Below are 14,785 nucleotides of genomic sequence, written 5' to 3'. Positions count from 1 at the left end.
GAATTAAAATGAAATGTTTTCTACACTCCAGAGTTTAAGGAGCAGAGCACGAGACTAGGATTCCGGTGTTGGGCCTATCTCAGGTTTACACAATCCTCAAAGCAATATTACAGTTGTCCTTGGGTGTGCCAAAAGGAGAACAGCTATGGTTTTATCCAACCTTCAGTGGTTTATGAAAGAATAAATTAAAAGTGTGACTAGCATTTCCGATTAAAATAAAAATATAATCTTTCAGTTTGTTTTCAATGTGACTAGCCACTGTAAATAAAACAAAATGCTGCCCTTTCTCCATGTGACTTACACTTTTTGCGAGGAGACTAGCCACTTTGAAAGACAGATTTGAAATTTGAATGAAAACAATGTGACTAATTACTAATTTAAAGGGACACTGTGCAGGAAATGGTCAAAAAAGGTTCTGCAACTATGCTGCTCATTGAAACTGGGTTGCCTATTGCCAAATTTGATCTTTTCATGAAAGTTTACTAAGTAATAAACTAATATTTTCTAGTATGGCCCAAGTACAGTCATTTTTGCAGCTCAAAATGGCTATTTCTGGAAATTCAAAATGGCGGACCATGGAGAAGATCCCCCTTTTCATGTATGAAAATGGCTATTTTCACAGTCATAATGAATACTTAGAATTTGATGGTGGTGGTAAGTATCCATGAAAAGGTAACATTAGTGAATGGGTAGCATGAATTCAAGAAATAAACAACTACAAATCTCAAACAGTGTACCTTTAAAACTTGACTCGCCGCTTGGATCCAAAAAACTCTCACACTTTTCAATGTGACTGTCCTCAGTGTCAAAAGTAAAAGTAAAACTACATTTGTGGTGTAATTACAACACTAGCACATGACATTACATAGCTGCTGCACCACTTACTCCATTGTACCTAATGAGATAGATAGACTGTGTTGTTACTGAAAAACACTGAAAACCTAACAAGGACCTTCAACAAACTTGATCCAACCAGTGCAGAGTTAGCTGATTGTAAGACAAGTACATGGGTTTACTGGTTACTTGGATAAGTTACTTGTGTTGGAAGGAAATTGTGTTTCTTTTTTTCTTTTTTTACTTTTACTTTTACTTTTGACACGTCTTCCTCAGAGGAGGTCTGTGCTCCTGTCCCGCCCTCCCATCCTCTCCTCTCCGTTGCGAAGGTCAGCGCCCTGAGAGTAAATGGGACGGGATAAAGAATTGGCACCCTAATTAGGCCTATGTATTGTGCCTGGATTGATGAGCTGTCTTGGAGTACTTTTTTTTGCTCCGTAAGAAGAACAAGGTATTGATGAGCTATTTGCATTGGCACTTTAATTGTGATTGGTGTGGACTGGTGTGTCAGCTGTTTTTATACAGGAAAGCATTTGCATCGATCCGGATGTTTATGTGGGTGCTATTTACAGGAGTTAATTGTATCAAGTTTCACCATACTGTATATACACACGCATGCATGCACACACACACACACACACACACACACACACACACACACACACACACACACACACACACACACACACACACACACACACACACACACACCCAAACAAACACAAATCCACATACATGTACACAAACTGAAATGCACACAGCACTATTGACACACATACAAACATACACACACACACACACACACATGCAAACACACACACACACACACACACACACACACACACACACACACGCACACATGCAAACACACACACACAAACACGCACGCATGCACGCACGCACACACACACACACACACGCACACATGTACTGTACGCACGCAGACACACACAAACACACCCACACAGACACGCACACACGCACGTACACACACACACACACACACACACACACACACACACACACACTTAGGGGTGGTACGGTTCAAAAAAGTCACGATTCGGTCCATATCACGGTTTCAAGGTCACGGTTTTCGGTTTTATACGGTTGTTGTTTTTTTTTGTTGTTGTTTTTTTTTAAATAAAATGTATTATGCACTGGAAATGTATAAAATAACAATTAGAATGAAAATGTAAGCTTATCATGGGTATGTTGAATTTGACTTCATTTAACCAACAAGGTGAAGTTACTGAAAGAGGAAAGATATCAATGATTTTAACATGCTTCCATTTATTTCACAAAAAAGGAGAACTAAGTCCTAACTTTTAAGTTGACAAATATTCAAATATTACATACTATAACACATTTGACGTGTAAAAATGAATCAGCTACACTCCTGTGGGCAATGGGACCATTAGGTCAGTGCAGTATGACTATTTTGGTCAATGACACACTGAGAACGAATTGTACTTTTATTTTGATACCGCTTTCTGCGAGTTTTGCGTTTAGGATGAAGTTGCTTCCTATCATGAAACTGCCGGCCGTGAGAAGCGTAGAAGTAAAATCAGAAGTCAAATTCAATTTCAGGTGAACAAGTGATAGGGTTAAGTTATGTTAAAATGTGAAAGTTAAGGTAACAAATCATTTTAAAAGATCGTTTTTTTAGAAGTGTATTCACAAGAATGTTTCACAAAACTCATTTTATTTTGGTTATAGTGTTAAACATCAATGTTAACTAGGCAACATTGCAAAGCCCCCCTCATTCCATCAGAGTTTAGCTGGCTACATGTAATTATGCCTACAGTTGATTGCAGTTAAAGGAACAGACCACCCTTTTTTGATTTTCACATATTTGCAGTATTTCCAAGCAGTATTCATGAATGTGCATATCATTTTCGTCTATGTGTTTGCATTGCCTCGTCTAACAGTATAGCCAAATTAAGCATAGCAATGCAAGTCTATGGTACAAAATAAAACATCATCAAATGTACTTATAAACTACTTTAAAATGAATGTAAAATTCACCAGAGTGTAAAACGGCAATTTAATTCCGTCCAGTGATCACTTGTGGCTTGATGCTAAAGTTACCAGTTACTTCCAGTGATTATGCTAAGCTATGCTAATAATTCTAATCCGATAAATCTAAGTACTGAAAACACTGAGGAGAAAATGATATGCACATTCATGAATAATGCCGGGAAATACTGCAAATGTGTAAAAATCAAAAAAGGGTGGTCTGTTCCTTTAAGGACAGCGCAGTGAATCTGATGGATATGTTCATATCTCGCATTATGCCGTCCGGAATCCCCATCCAATGTCACGTGGATATAACCTACACTACTGTAACGTAAGTCTACTTTGCTCTGCTAATCTGTCATTTTTTGTAAATTCATGTTCATTTAATTTAAATTGGTCAGAATAAAGGCTGGGGGCAGTGACACTTGCGCTAACGTGGAGAGAGAGGGGGAAGAGAGAGACGCGCTGACCGACCTGCGCTTGCTTGTAGGCTACTGTAGCCTACTCAGCTGGTGCATGCTGTTACATTATGCCTTTCAGTTGGCTGATAGAAATCAGTCTTTCCACACTCAATATCCTACGTAGTCTTTGTGTTTTATGCTTGTAAAAGTAGTAGGATTTTAATTGCGTCGTCCGCCGGTGGTCACTCTTTTTTTTTTTGGAAACCGTGGGCACCGTGCGGTCGCGCACTACCCCGTTCCGTGACATGCAAACCGTACGATTTCGGTTTGTGACGCAAACCGTACCATGCCTAACACACACACACACACACACACACACACACACACACACACACACACACACACACACACACACACACACACACACACACAAACTTACAAACTACCTACTGTACACAGACCGTGCACGCAGAAACATTGAAATACACACGTGCAATAACACACATGCATCAGCATGCACACACTAAGACACACAAACACACACACACACACACACACACACACACACACACACACACACACACACACACACACACACACACACACACACACACACACACACACACACCATATTGACATGCTGCTGTGTGTTCTCCTGTTTCTGTCATATATTTCTGCTCTGTGTGACTCCGTCACATTTCATCCAACTATGTCTCCTATAGCTGTGCTACTTGAATGCTATAATGACACCAATTACGCCAGCTGAGTGTCTTTAGGCGCTTCTTCAGGCTTTTTTATTATTAGTTTTCTCCTTGTTTGTTGTTTGTTGCTAAATGAGTTAACTGTCATCACAGCATTTTTTCCCCCCTGAAGTTTGCTCAGGCTTGGATGCTCTTTTGAGAAATGAGCGGTGACTTGTTTGTGAAAATTTCATTTCCGCCCCTTTTTACAGAAAAAAGAGCAAAATAAACAAAACAAACTAACAAACAAACAGACAAACAAACAAACAAGACAGACTTCAGCAATACAGTACGCCCACCTCCACCATACACGGCTATACAGTGCATTAGACATCACATATCCGCCCCTCTGGTTAAGATGAATGAATGTGTCAGTGGTATACTCAGCTGTCAGCAATAAATCTGTACAAGCACTCAGATGGAACTCAATAGAGTTAAAAATAAATTATAGAAAATAATAAATCAATCTGAGGCAGTGATAAAAGTTTAACCACAGCTTATCACAGAAATGCAGTCCACTTTTTACATCAATACTATCTCCTTATACACCATTAAATTCTAGCTATCTAGGGCAAAATCCAGACAAGGTGAAATGACATACTGTATACCTAGAATACTCTCTACAATATATATTTTTTCCTACCCAGGTTTGCCATATTGACTCTGAAGAAGACGTGTGAACGTCGAAACGTTAGTCTTGGTGCTTTTCCACATCTGAAGATGCTCCGGTGACTCCTTTCTTCCCCTGCATTTACCAAGTGAAGTGCAGGAGCGCGGAGGATATCTCTCTTTGCTACGATATATTTTTGCTTCTCTGTTCTCTTTCTTTTCTCTTTTCACATTGAATGGCAGTTGTGTTGTGTATAATGATGTGCTGTACAAATACTATTGCTATTTACTATTGCTATCTTCATATCAGTTTTTGTAGATTATGCGTGATTGACAATCTCAGTTCTTATTTAACCCTTGTGTTGTGTTCATAAGCTGCATACACCTGTGGTGTTCGGGTTTTGACCCGTGATAACAAAACTCAGCCATAAAATACCTAAAAACACTAGTTCTCATCAACTATTGTTTTTGATCTCATAGCTAACTTGGTATATATTCATATCCATGGAAATAGTACTTTATTTATTCATCTTTTTGACATCACAGGTCTTTTATCTTACATTATGCAAATCGTTTTTGATGACCAAAACTATCAAAACCTGCATAAATTCACTATTAATATGTCCTAAAGTGATACAATTAGTGACTATGTTGTCCATGTATTACAGCTGATATGAGAGTACAACAACCCCCAATTTTATTGTATTAGTTTTTCTCTAATATTAGAAAATATCATCAAAAGTGACATTTGTGATGTTCGGGTCCAAACCAACCCAAAGAGATTTATAGCAGGATAAAGACCAAATGTCAACTAAATTAGTTTTTCAGTGCATAAAATCAATGTTTAAATATGTTGACTTGCTGTTTTTCAATATTTATATGATTTTAGTGTGGTAAATATACAAAATAACAATTTTGTCAGAGTCACACTATTTCGCCAATCTAATGCAAAGATATAGGAAATGAACACCTCAATTAACATGAAAAAAGTCACACTATTCATCTGAATCCACTATGCTATGAACATGGACCATTATCTCATTGGCTTATTTACTTTATGGAAAGTATAAGACCAGTTCTACATGTTTTGGTGCCATTATGAATTTTGATACGTTTTTTGGACAAAATAATGTGCAAAAAATTATTTTGCAAACAAATGTGCAAAACATCTCATTATGTAATTCAGAAATGGATTCCCTGACCATGAAAACATATGAGTAGACACCAGAAATACATCTGTACTCCTTTCACAACAGGAGATATGACGCATTGTAGTGTATGGGACTGTCCGGCGGCCATATTGGATTTGTAATGTGAAAAAGCTGGCAAAAAATTTTTGAGGCAAGAAATATATTTTCCTCAACATGAATCACCAAACTGAAGACAAAGGGCAACCAACAGCTTTTCAGAAATGCATAAAACAACCAAAAATCTATGCCGGGTCAATTTTGACCCGAACACCACAGATGTAACTTTTTTTTTTTTGGACCTTTAAAATTTACTAAAATGATAACACATATTTTTTTTGTGTTGAAATGATTGTGACTGAGGATTAGATGAAGCCTCATTCCAAGAAAATAAAGGAAAGTGTGTTTTCAAAAATGACCCGAACACAACACAAGGGTTAGAAAAATAAATGCATGATTAAGTTCCACATAAACTGCACCGCATACTCAAATCGTAAAATCAGAGCGTCAGGATAATACAATAAAGCTCGGAAGCTTATTTCCATAGTGGTCCTTTGATGTTGAATGGCAGATGTTAAAATGACAAGAGAGGCACTGGGACAAAACCAAAACTATAAAACAACAATACATATATAATATACACATAATGGCCCTGACGTGGCGCTAACGGTAGGGCACTAGTCTACTATGCGGCCGACTCAGGTTCGATTCCCGGCCCGCGTCCTTTGCTGGCCCTTCCCCATCTCTCTTACCCAACTCACCTCCTGTCTCTTCTCCATTGTACTGTCTAATAGCATCCAATAAAAACATGTAAAGCCCCCAAAAAGCCCCCCCCCCAAAAAAAAAATATATATAAATAACATAAAGTTATAAAAAATGATAACATACACATAATTAGGCCTGTCACGATAACAATTTTTGCCAGACGATAACGATAACAAGAAATTATTGCGATAATCGATAATATTGTCTCTCTCGCCATTTTCAAACAATATAATGTGCAATAAAAAACACTGCTATGCAAGGTGCGGCCTCCTTCTTGAAACATTGAATGTAACATTTGGACTCAGACTCAGAGGTTTAAATAATTAAGATTGACGCCTGCTCCAAGAAGAAATGTGTCAAACAATATAATGACGTAAAAATGCAATAAAAATGTGACTACACCCCTTCACATTTTTAAAGCATCACGGCGGGGGATATATATATGTTTTTAAATACATCCTCATGGAGCATAATAGACTCTAAATAGGCTTTTTTGTATTTATTATTAAGGTAAGTTATATAGTCTTTCTTTAACATTTTCTGTTATTTATCTTTCTCAAGCACACTGAATGGCTTATAGGCCTATCCATGGTGTGATGTAAAATAACCTACTGGTGGGGTATTGTTAATTCACAAATTAGGCTATTACTTAGACAGCTTATTTCAAACAAATGCACGTTGTTACTAGCTAATTGTCAGTCAAAACCCAAATCAGCCCTGTTGAAGGCATTTCAACATCAGCAAAAAGCAAAAGAGCATGAACAGACGCACAGTTCCAGAAGTTCCAGCTCTCTCTCTCTCTCTCTCTCTCTCTCTCTCTCTCTCTCTCTCTCTCTCTCTCTCTCTCTCTCTCTCTCTCTCTCTCTCTCTCCGATACCCTCGACTGGAAGAAGTTGCAATTCTGCGCACTTTAAAGTCCTTTATGAACGCCCATACATTGATTCTTATGAGTTATGAGTCGCCACGCCTCTGTTTCCCCTGTAGCGCGCTCAACCGTTCACATTCTCCTGACAGATTTAAATCCACAAATCTTATCTTCATGATTTGCTTGCGGACTGCCTACTCATATTGTTAGGTCTAAATAAACAAGAAATATAGCGAAAATCACAAAAAGAACAGACAACGAACGCCGGGGTAGGAGGCGCATTGAAATAATAGTGGAAACTCGGCGAGGTTTAAAATAACAGCCTCAGAGCAAGTTTGTCGCGACGGCACCACTATTTCATGTTTGCACAAACACGTCTTCGTCGTGGATATTGGGTTGCTGCGCATGTTTCAAAATGAACATTTGCCTCCGTGTTGGAGCTGTTCATTCCCCTCTCTGAGGAACGTTGCAGATGCGCTGACCGAGACTGGAAGAATATTGCGCTCCTAGTCTCTAGCGCTGATTCTTTGTCGAGGCGTAACGCGCGGGAACACCAGCGTTCTATTTCAAAGACGCAAGTAGCCAGATCAATGCACTTTTTCCCAACCAGAACTGCACTGAAACTTAAAATTACACCAACATTTAAGCGCCATTGCGCTGCGTTGGCCTATAACGCGCCATCAGTAGTCTTATGGCTACGGTAGAGAAAGGGAGAGAGGGAAAACAAAACATCACGCAAATAACTTATCGTTAGCCTACTTATCGGGGCCAGAAAAGTGATCGTTCTTGTAAAAAGTTATCGTCCGATTTATTGACTTATCGTATATCGTGACAGGCTTACACATAATACACAGTGTTGATTCCACGATTGATGTTCATAGCTGTGGTTTCAAGTGTTGTCGTCTTCTGGTTCTAGGTGACTTTTAGTAGCGAGATCCGCTCTCTGCATTCATATGGCGTTGGTGGGATACTTGAGGCATGCTTATGCATAGAGCCGTATAGTGAGTGAAGCAGGTGTTTCGGTGCGTATGCACACATGTTTAATGCATGGCGTACCGCATGCACCTCTCGTGCGTCTCGCCACAGCATGGTGGCTGCATTTCTTTGCAAGATTTTTGTTCAGTGCACAGAGTTCAGTAAGCAACGATTGACGTCCTCTCTCTCTCTCTCTCTCTCTCAGTGCACTTGCATTATACATGTGCCTGTGTTGCATAGATACATAGGTCATTCGGTCAATGCAAAGTATGTGCAAATTACCTGGAGAATTGATTTAGAATAATAATATAGGAAAAAACACCTATACAGTATATACCTAGAATACTTACACGTACACCCAGTTACACAGGCACTTACAAACACACACACACACAATCAATCACTCACACGGCACCCACACACACTTTCTACATGTTTTCCAGGTACTATACACAGATACTGCGCACACACACACACACACACAGACACACACACACACACACGCGCGCGCGCGCGCGCACACGCACACGCACACACACACACACTTCCTGACTGGATGTGTCTTATCCAGTGAGCCATAGCCCTCATAGCCCTCGGTCTGTCTCTCTGTCTCTTTCTCGCTTGCTCACGCTCTCTCTCTCTCTCTCTCTCTCTCTCTCTCTCTCTCTCTCTCTCTCACGCACACACACACACGTGCACACACACACACACACGCACACGCGCACACACGCGCGCGCACACACACACACACACACACACACACACACACACACACACACACACACACACACACACACACACACACACACACACACACACCTGTAAAGATGTCACAGTACAACTCAAAACCTCCTTCTCTCCCAGATGGCTTTTACGTAACATGCCAGCAGATCCATTTCAAACTCTGCTCCTTTTTCTCCTTTTCTCTTTAACTGTTCAACATCATGCACTTTTAAGGGGTTTCAGAAGGACATGCTGCCGAATCAAGTTTGCCATTTTTCAGAGTGAAAACAATGTGAAGTCAATACCATATGAAAGAATGAAATCGACAGAATTTTTCTGCCAACCATAACAATCACATTTTTGGATCCTTTTAATGTTTTCTTAGACAGACAGACCTTCCAAATCTGTACACTGTAGTCCACCAAATAAAGAGGTGTATTTGTTTCATGTTGTGGAGGAAATCTGGTATATAGAGTGACAGATTAGTTTGTGCTTGCACCTAAAGGATAATAAAAACGAACCGTATATTATACTACTTGCATTATAATTATATTACTATTATTACGTTTATATACTTTTATTTCTATTATATCTGCATGTTTCAGTTCTTACTTTAAATATTTTAACTACTCTCTTATGTTGAACAGAGACTCAGAAAGCCAGAGTGTGTGTATGTGTGTTAGTAAGAGCAGCCACGCTTGACAGAGACAATGATGGGCAGTCTGCCAAATGCAGGTGTACAGCACTGCCTGTACGAGGAGGCTTGTATGTGGGCCTGTGTGTGTGTGTGTGTGTGCCTTAGCTTACATGCCCATGCCTTAAAGTGAGGAGAAGAAAAACATATTAATTAGTACATTAGGTAGGCGTTAAATTAGTTCTTATTAAAACTCTAGTAATGAAAAAGATAAAGGTGGTTATCCTTAGATATGACCATATACTAATAGAGAATCCCTCTCCACATGCATATAATGTGGCTGACTGAAAGTCTACGTGAAGCTAGGCCGTCGCTGGGAAGTTCCCCATTGTAAGAGACCAAGGGGCGCGACGACCTAGAAGATTCAGCTAGCAGCAGATGTTGCTAAACCGAAACTGCACAGTGGGTGTTGCAGCGTTAGTTCAACACTTATAGAGTTCGTTTAAATCCAGGCCTGCTCTCTGGGTGTTGAATGGGCATTGTGGAATTTACTGTGTGCCTCGCTTGAGTGCACCTGTATGCCCGTGACTCCAAAAGAACAAAACGGGAGTTTCCTTGTCCATGTAGGCAGGGACACCAACAGAGGAGGCCCATAATTGGGTCCTCAATACACAGTATACATTGGGTCAGAGGCCCTTTCAAATTGCTTTGTCCCAGGCCCAGTAACGTCCCTGCATGTAGGATCGAAACACAATGTACATACTGCAACTTCGTTAGATCTGGACATAAGTTATAGATAACAAAGTCTAGGTGACAGGTCTGATACCTGCTCCCAGTTTTAATGAAGAAAATGATTTAAGCACCAGAGGCGTATCTAGCCACTAGCTAGATACCAAGACCAACAATCGATTGGGACCCCTGAGCTCCTAGACAATGGATAGCAGCCTATACTATACTACAGTAGTGGTGATTTTGGTGCAGAAGTTCATTCTTTTGCACTTTCGCTTGGGGCCCCATTTGAACCTAGAATCGCCTCTGGAAAGCACATGATGTCACTGTTCAGAATTAATTAAAAACCCAAAAACCTCCTCGAAACTTATTCTTTTTGGAAAACTCCCGTCAATAAATCCACGATTATAAAATTTCCCCGACATATCATAACGTCATCTGATATTCGATTGGCCGAGAGGTGGTCAATCCAGGTGGACAAAGGACAGGGATTGGTCAGGTGCACAAGATGCCCCACACCTGGGAGCATAAAAGACGACGAGCCCAGAGCTCGAGAGGATTTTTGCCAACGGAGTCCCAGAGACCACCTGAAGCATCTCCTCAGTTGATCAACTTCGCGGTTTGCTGTCTGGCTTTTGCAGTAAGTAATTCTCGACTTTGGTTTATGGGACTTAGTTTATTGAAAAGACTTAGGCTCCGAGAAAAACTTAGTCTCGGAGAAAAACTCAGTCTCTGAGGAAAACTTAGTTTCTGAGAAAACTTAGTCTCTGAGAAAAACTTAGCCTTTGGGAAAACTTTGGTTTTGCAGAAACTTGTTGTCTTGCTGAAATGTTTCAAGTCTAAGATGTATTGCATTGGAAACTTGTACGTTGAACTTGTTTGTACAATGTCCCTAACCTGAGTCGAGTTAATAAAGTCTCCATCAACAATCTATGCTGGTGTATTTGCCTATTGATTGAATTGTCTTCTAACTTATCTCTATTTTATCCCATAATCACATGGTCTGGTGATTGTCACATCGATTGGAAACCACGACAATATTAATACTTGATTTCAGGGACAGATTTTTTTGTTTCAGACAGGAAGGTGTTTAAAAGACAACTACCTGTCTTCACTGTGGCTGTGGAGTCATGGGGGAAATTAAAGTGATCTGTGAGTTGCAGTGCTTACAGTTTATTGCAACTGCTTATACACAAAAGCGTTTGAAATTACATGATTGCGAAATGATTGCTAAATCCTAGCACTAATATTTCACAGCTACCTCTCAAGGTAGCCAGATGTAGACGTAGCCTACGGTAACACGAATTCTGATCCTTGACACTTTTTCGCAAATCAGTACAGTGCATTCTTTTCCAAATGTGTTTTGAAAATGTTTTAAAAACTGTTTCCTTTTGGTGGTGTAAGAACTTGCTTTGCCTTTTGTGCAAGCAGCAGTAGTTGAGGTCTATTTTGTGGAAAAAATACAGCGAGTGGCCCAGGCGTGGCTCAAACTACACTGCTACACCGGCGACCCGGGTTTGATTCTGGACCTGGTCATTTGCCCCTCTCTCTCCCCCAACTACAAACTGCAATTTCCTGTCTATCTCATACTATCCTGTCTGAAAAATAATGAATCCAATGAGAGTGAGTGAGAGAGAGAGCTAAAAGTCAATATGTGAGTGAGTGTTTGTGGTGTGTGTGTGTGTGTGTGCGTGAATGCGTGCGTGCGTGCACGTGTGAGAGAGAGAGCTCAAAGTCTATGAGTGTCTGTGTGAGTGTCTCTGCCAACCAGTCTTGTCAACATTAATCATATGTTTTTTAAAATATGACTTACACTGTATGCCATTTTAATGTGTGTGTGTGTGGGGGGGGTATGACCCATGGCCTAAGGATGTGCTTACTTGTTATATCCCCGAAACGCGGAGCGTCGGGGATGTAATGGTTTTGCGTGCATTATATCCCCGAAACGCGGAGCATCAAGGATGTAATGGTTTTGCGTGCACAGCCGCCGCGTCCGCCGCCGCGTCCGCCGCGTCCGCCGCGTCCGCCGCGTCCGCCGCGTCCGCCGCGTCCGCCGCGTCCGCCGCGTCCGCCGCGTCCGCCGCGTAAGGTCTTTCGTGTTAACGCGATAACTTTTGAACGGATGTTTGGATTTGTCCCAGATTTGGTGTGTGAATGCTCTAGGGCAGGTTCATGAACTGATTCGAGTTTGGAGGTCAACAATTTCAAGATGGCCGAATTCAAGATGGCCGAATTTTTGTTTGGCCCATTACTTCTGAGCGGGTGGATGGATTTGTCCCAGATTTGGTGTGTGAATGCTCTAGGGTGGGTTCATGAACTGATTAGAGTTTGGAGGTTAACACTTTCAAGATGGCCGAATTCAAGATGGCCGAATTTTTGTTTGGTCCATAACTTCTGACCGGGTGGATGGATTTGTCCCAGATTTGGTGTGTGAATGTTCTAGGGTAGGTTCATGAACTGATTCGAGTTTGGAGATCAACAATTTCAAGATGGCCGAATTCAAGATGGCCGAATTTTTGTTTGGCCCATTACTTCTGACCGGGTGGATGGATTTGTCCCAGATTTGGTGTGTGAATGCTCTAGGGTGGGTTCATGAACTGATTACAGTTTGGAGGTTAACCCTTTCAAGATGGCTGAATTCAAGATGGCCGAATTTTTGTTTGGTCCATAACTTCTGACCGGGTGGATGGATTTGTCCCAGATTTGGTGTGTGAATGTTCTAGGGTAGGTTCATGAACTGATTCGAGTTTGGAGGTCAACAATTTCAAGATGGCCGAATTCAAGATGGCCGAATTTTTGTTTGGCCCATTACTTCTGACCGGGTGGATGGATTTGTCCCAGATTTGGTGTGTGAATGCTGCAGGGTAGGTTCATGAACTGATTCGAGTTTGGAGGTCAACACTTTCAAAATGGTGGAATTTTTATTTGGCCCATAACTTCTGACTGGGTGGATTGATTTGCCCGGTAACTCATTAATTTAATGGTTCACCATTTCAGTGAATCTACCATATCAGGTAGGCCTACAGTGTAATAACCAGTGTAACAATATCTAATACCATGTAATACTAGTGTAATACCAGTGTAAAAATAGGCAATACCAGGTACAGTGTAATAACCAGTGTAACAATATGTAATACCATGTAATACTAGTGTAATACCAGTGTACAAATATGCAATACCATGTAATACCACTTACACACAAATAGCCTACATGATATAAGTACAAAATTGGTACATGGTGTCACACTGGTATGACGTGGTATTAAATATTGTTACACTGGTTATTACACTGTACCTAATGTGGTATATCCACTGTAATAGTGAACCATTAAAACAGTGTTACCATTTGCCCCATTTTTTCCTTCATTTTCACAATAGTCATTTGGTTTTAAGCATATGCACGTCATTGATCTATGTATAGATATTAAATATATTTATTTTATATTTTGTATTTATCATAAACGTTCATGAAAAGGTGGACGGGAGTGGTAGGAATGATTGGGGACTGGAAGCGTCGCGTTTCGGGGATATACCTTAAGCAGTCGAAGGCGACTGCACAGGCAGTCTAGTTTACTGTATATCTTGTTTATGTTATTGTATTTTAATATTTGTTTTACCTGTCCAGGGACTACAGATGGAAATTAGCTATATAGCTATAATCTTGCACAAGCCATATTTTTACTTCTGTAATCAATGTGTATTGTGCATGGTCCCTGTTGAACTAAACTAAATAAACTAAACTAAACTCTGTCTTCGTCTATGTCTGTGTATTTGTGTTTGTGTCCTCCGCTGTGTGTATTCATCCATTTTGCCGTCTGCGGTGTGTGTTTATCATGTGCTGGGAGGCAGAGATCCAGGCAGTTCTGAGTGTTTCATAGGGTGGGGAGGGGCACTGTTGCTGTGAGTGGTGTTGTTGTCTGTGGTGTGTCTCTGAGGGCTCTGTGTGGTTCTGAGGGAGCCTGCTATGCTGTGTGTGTGTTTCAGGTGGGGAGGGGAAGATCCAAGCTTGAGAGGGAGACATCCAAGCATCGCCTGGAGAGGAGGAGATGCAGGCAGCTCTTGGGGAGGGAGAGATCCAGGAGGGAGAGATCCTAACTGGGGAGGGAGAGATCCAGGCAGCTCTTGAGAAAGGAGAGGTTCAGGTAGCTCCTGTGGATGGGGGAGATCAGAGCTGGGAAGGGGGGGGGGTACAGGTATCTCCTGGGGAGGGGGAGATCCAGGTATCTATAGGGGAGGGGGAGATACAGGTATCTCCTCCTGGGGAGGGGGAGATCATTGCGTCTCCTGGGGAGATCCAGGCAGCTCCT

The 14,785-nt window shown here is 41.0% G+C and overlaps 1 protein-coding gene across 1 annotated transcript in view; it reads left to right on the top strand.

The window, feature by feature from the left end:
• The window catches only part of nek11 (NIMA-related kinase 11), a 131,969-nt gene that overhangs the window by 89,080 nt on the left and 28,104 nt on the right, over nucleotides 1-14,785 (top strand). The window lies entirely within an intron of this gene.

This window comes from Engraulis encrasicolus, chromosome 5 (assembly GCF_034702125.1).
Source record: "Engraulis encrasicolus isolate BLACKSEA-1 chromosome 5, IST_EnEncr_1.0, whole genome shotgun sequence".
Classification (NCBI taxonomy): Eukaryota; Metazoa; Chordata; class Actinopteri; order Clupeiformes; family Engraulidae; genus Engraulis; species Engraulis encrasicolus.
The sequence above is the reverse complement of the archived record's forward strand: the minus strand, read 5'-3'. Positions and strand labels throughout refer to the sequence as shown.